Source organism: Lissotriton vulgaris, chromosome 9, assembly GCF_964263255.1.
Source record: "Lissotriton vulgaris chromosome 9, aLisVul1.2, whole genome shotgun sequence".
NCBI lineage: Eukaryota > Metazoa > Chordata > Amphibia > Caudata > Salamandridae > Lissotriton > Lissotriton vulgaris.
The window spans coordinates 934,672,876-934,678,875 of NC_141697.1; the positions used below are offsets into that span (position 1 = coordinate 934,672,876).

General features: G+C 43.6%; 1 long non-coding RNA gene across 1 annotated transcript in view; it reads left to right on the forward strand.

Moving 5' to 3' along the window:
* LOC147692559 (uncharacterized) overlaps positions 1 to 4,693 on the forward strand; it is a 52,737-nt gene extending 48,044 nt beyond the window's left edge. Inside the window, exon 2 of the long non-coding RNA XR_015300050.1 lies at positions 4,283 to 4,693. This is a non-coding gene — a long non-coding RNA (uncharacterized LOC147692559). The remainder of the gene's footprint in view (positions 1 to 4,282) is intronic.
* Positions 4,694 to 6,000: the final 1,307 nt, after the last annotated feature.

Here is a 6,000-nt window from a genome sequence, read left to right on the forward strand (position 1 = left end):
CTAGGTTTGCTAGATAGGGTAGCAGGGAGATCGGGCGCAGGTTCTCCAATATGTCCTGACTCACATTAGGTTTTTTTTTGATGGGGAGCACTATTGCTTTCTTCCATTCTGCAGGCAGACAAGCAGTGGAGAAGGAAATTTGGAGCATGTGTCTAAAGTGGGGCTCTAAAACCGAAAGGCTAGCTGCTAAAATTTTGGGGGGAGCAGGATCTCGTGGAGAGCCGGATTTAATACTTTTACAGGTTTTCACGAGAATTTCGGAGGGAGGAACAGTAAAAGCACAAAGGCAAGATTTTGTACGTATGTGGTCTTCACACTCAACAAAGTCAATGCCAGGTCTTATGTTACTGGAGAAATTAGCATATATGTCCGTGATCTTGCCGGAAAAATACTTAGCAATTTTATTGCAAGTATCAACTGAATCATTTTGGGATGTAGCATTCGAGTCTATTATCGAGATTTCCTTGAAGATCTGAAAGAGCTCCTTCGAGGAGTTTTCTGCTTCCAAGATCCGGTTATTATAATGAGATGCTTTGGACACGCGTATCTTTTTATTATATTCTTTTTGCGCCGTTTTATACAGGGCTTTGATTTTAGGGCAGAAGTCATGACGCCATTCTCTTTCGAGCTTTTTACAAGCGGTTTTGGCTAGCTGTAGCTCCTGAGTAAACCATGGGGCGTTTTTTTTGTCCTAGTGGCGTTAGTTACGGTGCGATTAGGGGCAGTGATGTCCAGAGCATTCGTGATGCATTTCTGTAGGTGTTCATATGCTGTCTCACAATCGGATCCTCTAGGAGGTCCCGCATTTTCAAGGATTTGTGTGAAGGTGTCTAGAGAAAAGTTTTTCCATTTCCTACGTTGATATCGCTGTGAGCTTTGTTTGTTATGCTCAGTTCCATCTAGGTGAAAATGTATTGGGATAACGAAATGATCAGACCAGGATACTGGCTGGGGAGATAAGGTCTGCACTCCCATCCAATTCCCAAATATAGGGTCCAATAAGTGTCCTCGTTGGTGTGACGGGTCATTATTCTTTAACTCTAGTTGTAGGGAGAGTAACTCGGATTTAATGTCTGCCGCCTCCTTATCGAGGGGGTCGTCAAAGTGGACATTTAAATCGCCTAGTACTAATACTCGAGTTTTTCTGAGTGCTAGGTGGGTTAAGGCTTCCATAAGAGTAGGAATAAAGTCATAAAGCCTTCCAGGGGGACGGTACACGAGGATGCCTGAGAGAGAGTGGTTCGGTCCTGTAGTAATGGTAAAGGAGCCGGCTTCACTATGATCAACCGTGATGGAAGAGAGGGTACATTCTAAAGGGGCTTTGGTAGCAATGGCAATACCCCCGCCTCTGCCATCCTTCCTGTCAAGTCTGGAGAGGGAATAACCGGGAGGTAGGGCCTGAATTATATCGGGATCTGAGTACTCATCCAGCCATGTTTCCGTGAGAAACAGGATGTTAATGTTGTCATCTTTGAGTAGATGGAAGATTTGTGTACAATGCTTTCGAAGAGATCTGCAATTAAGCAGTGCTGCTTTTACTGTCCTTATCTTACTATTGGTAGTTACAGTATTCTCGGGAGCAAAAGTGCATGTGGTACAGTTCTTTAGCGATAAAGCATCCATAGAGTGTTTACAACATAAGGGAGTATTAGGCTGGATATCCAGCAGTTCTTGTCTGCCATACCTTATATTGGCGGGTGTAGGAGAGCCAGGGTTTATGGCCCCGCGCCCCGTCCAGCCGCGGACGGGCGCAGACGGGCTTGACTTTGGCTCGACTTCGGCGCGCTTCTGGTGCGCCCGCTGCGCGGTCGCTGACCAAAGCACATTTATAGCGTAGGGAGGGGTCGCTAGAGCGCTGACCTGTGAGCCCTGAGCCCGGAAGTGCAAGGCTCCTCCTCACCCTCCGCATCAAACGCCCATGATTGGACGCGGCGGACCGGGGCGGGAGTGGGCGGAATGCGAGGTCCCCCAAGCTCTACAATCAGCCTGGAGGTGAGGTGCAGTAACACAAAGTGCAATAAGGTAACACACACTGAACGTTTTAAAATTAGCCTTAGTTGCTAAGTTAAAAAACAGACCGCTATGAGAACAGCGCGAGCAGTGTGACTAACAGAAGTTAAGCGCTAAGTAGATAGAGCCCGCCTCTGCCACCGGCAACACTCTTCTTCAAGGTTCAAGCTCAAGCCGCGACGAGGTCAGCAGGGCTCCGATGGTTCAGTTCCAAGAACGAGCTGCGACAGCGTCAGCAGGGCTTAAGAGTTCACGAGGTTCAGTCAGCCGCGATCAGATCAGCAGGGCTTCCTTGTCCAAGATACAACTGCCCGCTAGTTCAGGGGCGACCCTTGATATAGTTCAGTGACCCTTTGATGTCCGGACCCTTGCAGGCGGGGGTCCGAGGCTGTGGGGGTGGTCCGTGGGTGAAGTCCGGCGGTTGGTTCTTTGATCTTTTTGAGGATGCGTCCGAGAATTCCTAGACGCCCAGCAGGTCTGGAGCTAGCACTCGGGGAGGCCAGAGGTGACATTGAAACTGGCCCTCATTGAAACTGGCCCTCAGGGGGGAGACCAGAGGTGTGATCGAAACCAGTCTCTCAGGGGAGGCCGGAGGTGCCATTGAAACTCCTCACCTTCTCTCACTAGGGTAGCCCTCACCCTCCCAACGGGGGCTGGCGTGTCTGGAGCTTACGCCGTGCTGGGCTGGGGTCATGCTAGGCCCACGGCATCAGGGATCTCGGGAAGGGAAAATGGCTGCCGATGGGCCTATGGGGCCTTGCGGCTTTGGGGCGTGCGGGCTGGAAGGATGGCCGATGCGGGCCATGGGCGTTGGGTCGGACATGGGCAGGGCAGCTAGGGGTTTCTAGGTATGGGGCTGGGCTAACGGGGAGCTGAGTCGCGGGGGGAACCACGCCACGAGGCCGGGTCCAACACTCCCCCTCCTCCCACCCCCAAAGCGCACCCACCACCCCTTCTGAGGCGCACAGACTCCAACTGGAGTCTGCAGATGATGAGCGTGCGACACATGACCAAAGCTCTATTGCTGTGACATTTAGTAAATGCTGAATTTCAACCTCATGTTGTTTTTTTTAAATTTATTTTTTTAGCCTTCAGGTAGCTCAGCTGTGCATTGTGCCTCAGCCTTCACCTTCTCGTAGCTCAGCTGTGTAGTGTGCCTCAGCCTTCAGGTAACTCAGCTGTGTAGTTTGCCTTGGACTTCAGGTAGCCTAATTGTGCAGTGTGCCTTAACCTCCAGGGACTGCAGCTGTGCATTGTGCCTCAGCCTTAAGGTAGCCCAGCAGTGCATTGTGTGTCAGGTTCCAAGTAGCCAAGCTGTGCAATATGCCAAATCTAAGAGAGTACAGCTGTGCAGTGTTACTCAACCTCCATTTAGTTTAGCCACACAGTAGAGATAGACCTGCAGTGCGAAAGACAAGATCATGGTGATGGAATATAAGTGTCTTTGCAGGGCCATGGGAATTAGAGGAGGACCAAATTATGTGACAGGGTTGACTAAATTATGCTGCAAAAAAGACAAATTTGCTCCGTAATACAGCACATTTTGTGATAGTATTACTTCAATATTTTGGCCTTTTCCTCATGTTAACAATGTCTGGGAAACAATTTCTCCTTTTAAGGATCAATTTACCACCCAAATACACCAATGAGTAGCTTAAAGATGACCTATTAACCTTTGTCAACCGCTTTCCAGTGCACAAGAACATGTATATAAATAGATTGGATTCAGGTGCTTTATCTTTTTAATAGACTGCACAAAAGAGAACTGCGTGTCCTTTTATATACAAGCTTCTAATAATAGTTTCTTTTTAAGGAAGTTCCTTGACCACCTGCAAAATAATGTCTAGTTTTTATTTCCAGTAGCCAGGATATCTTATGAGTCTATAATAGAGCAGCTAAGGGCTACAATGATAGTGTTAATTATGATGGATAATTTGTATGATACACATTGGCCAAAAACGTAAAAGTGCTTAAGTGTGATATTGTTGATTGGGAAGGCAAACAAATGTTAATAAAGTACTCAATAGAATGGCCACCTGACATGCTCACCATCAGAAGTGAACTGTCAAATATTGAAAAAAATGTAATATGTATGTCTTTTGCTGTCACAGGTTACTCAAATCTATACTACATAAATTGTCATAGTTCATCCAACCTGTCAAATTATTCTTAAGTTCTCCTTCATTGACAGTCATCTTTACATAATATTGACAGTTCGCTTTAATCGTTTACAAATAACTAATTTTGGCTTTTCTTGCTTTTTTTCTAACAGAAACAGATCTCCACATTATATGCAATAAAATAGTTGCTTGGGTGACATCTGCCATTATTGGTATTTTAGTTCCGGCTCTTGTGATCTATGACGACCACAACAGGAAAAAGGACAAAACACAAACTCTTCAGCAAAAACATCAGCAATTCAAAGTACTGATTTAGTCCATGTGAACTGCACCATTGAAGCTTATGACACAATGTTTACACCACAGTGTAAAGTAACAACTCAAAAGCCATGCGTGAAGTATGTCAACAAAAACATTTACAAAAAGCTCACCATATGAGTGAACAGTTGGATTTTGATGTTGCTGAACAATCAGGGCTAAACAATGCCACACAGGATATCTGCTGAAAATTTGCTAAGTAACGCAGTACAAAAAGCTGAGAAGAATTGTCAAAATATTTTTTTTTTTTTAAATAATTCACATTTTAAAATTGCAGTACAAACTTGATAAAAGTTTTATTTGAGCTTATCAAAATAATAATTCCTGGTTTGGAACATTGGCCTTTTTCACCACCCCTATTTTGTTTCCGGTTACGAGCAATAGTTCTCTACTACACCCTGCTCAAATCTCAACATTGTATTGTATGTTAAAATCATAGGCCATGATTCAAAATCAGAAATTAGATGTATGGCGGAAATAACTGTTGAAAATATTCTACAAAAAGTATACTCTGTGATTGTGTTAGAAATGTAGACAATGAAATCTTTTGCACCAAGTCTTGAAAGTAATAGTGAATTTATTCCCGGTAGGCTGTGCTACATTGCTAATGCCTTTGCATGATTGACAAGCCGTTATTTCCAGAGTAAAAAAATACAAGCAATTTTAGCAGCATGGGTACTGCTTCAACAGGTTCTTGATAAATTCAACGTGCTTGTAGGTTCAAGATTATAACTAATTGTTTCATCAAAGCCTAAGTGACCGGCACCTACAGGTATGAATATGACATTCCTGCTCTTCATAACAATATGTTGGAACAAGAAGACCCATTATCACGTGGCAAAAGCCAATACCAGGCAGATTCCGCTCCACCAGAGAAATAAAAAACAGCATTCAAATAAACAGCAGTAAACAGTTACCAGTTTAACCTATTTTTCTTCAAAGCAAACAATTAAAAAAACTGTGGAACATATCTATGTTTCCATATCAGTCCCAGAGTTGTATGCAAAATGTGTTAAATTATTTATTGAAGGCGACTGAGAGAGAACTCCAGATAGATTTTGTACCAGAAACCACTGCATCAACTGAAATAATTTGCATCCTTGGAAAAAGTATGCATTATGAAAACTGAAGTGGCTTCTATTCTGACCAACATTCTAAACCATTGGATCTGGTTAATTTACCCAGATGTCATTATTTATGTGCAAAATTGAGTTCCTCAGTGCCTAAATTAAAGCCTTACACAGAGTTATATCCAACACATTTGAAAATGGATTAACTGAATAATTCATTTTGATACAAAGACCCAATGAGATTCTCTAACATTTAAAAAGAATATTAAAGCTGTAAACATCAGTCACCAACCTTCGGCCTAGCTGAAGTCCTATAGGAGTATATTTACCACTCCAAAAATAATATTATTGATGCTTGCACTGCCAATACAGAGAGTATTAGAGGGCGGAATTGAGAACTTTGCTGAAAGCAAAAAAGTACACTGTGTTATAAAATGTTGCGCCAAAATTCAAAGTTTGTGGTCATAAAACAGTTGATGATG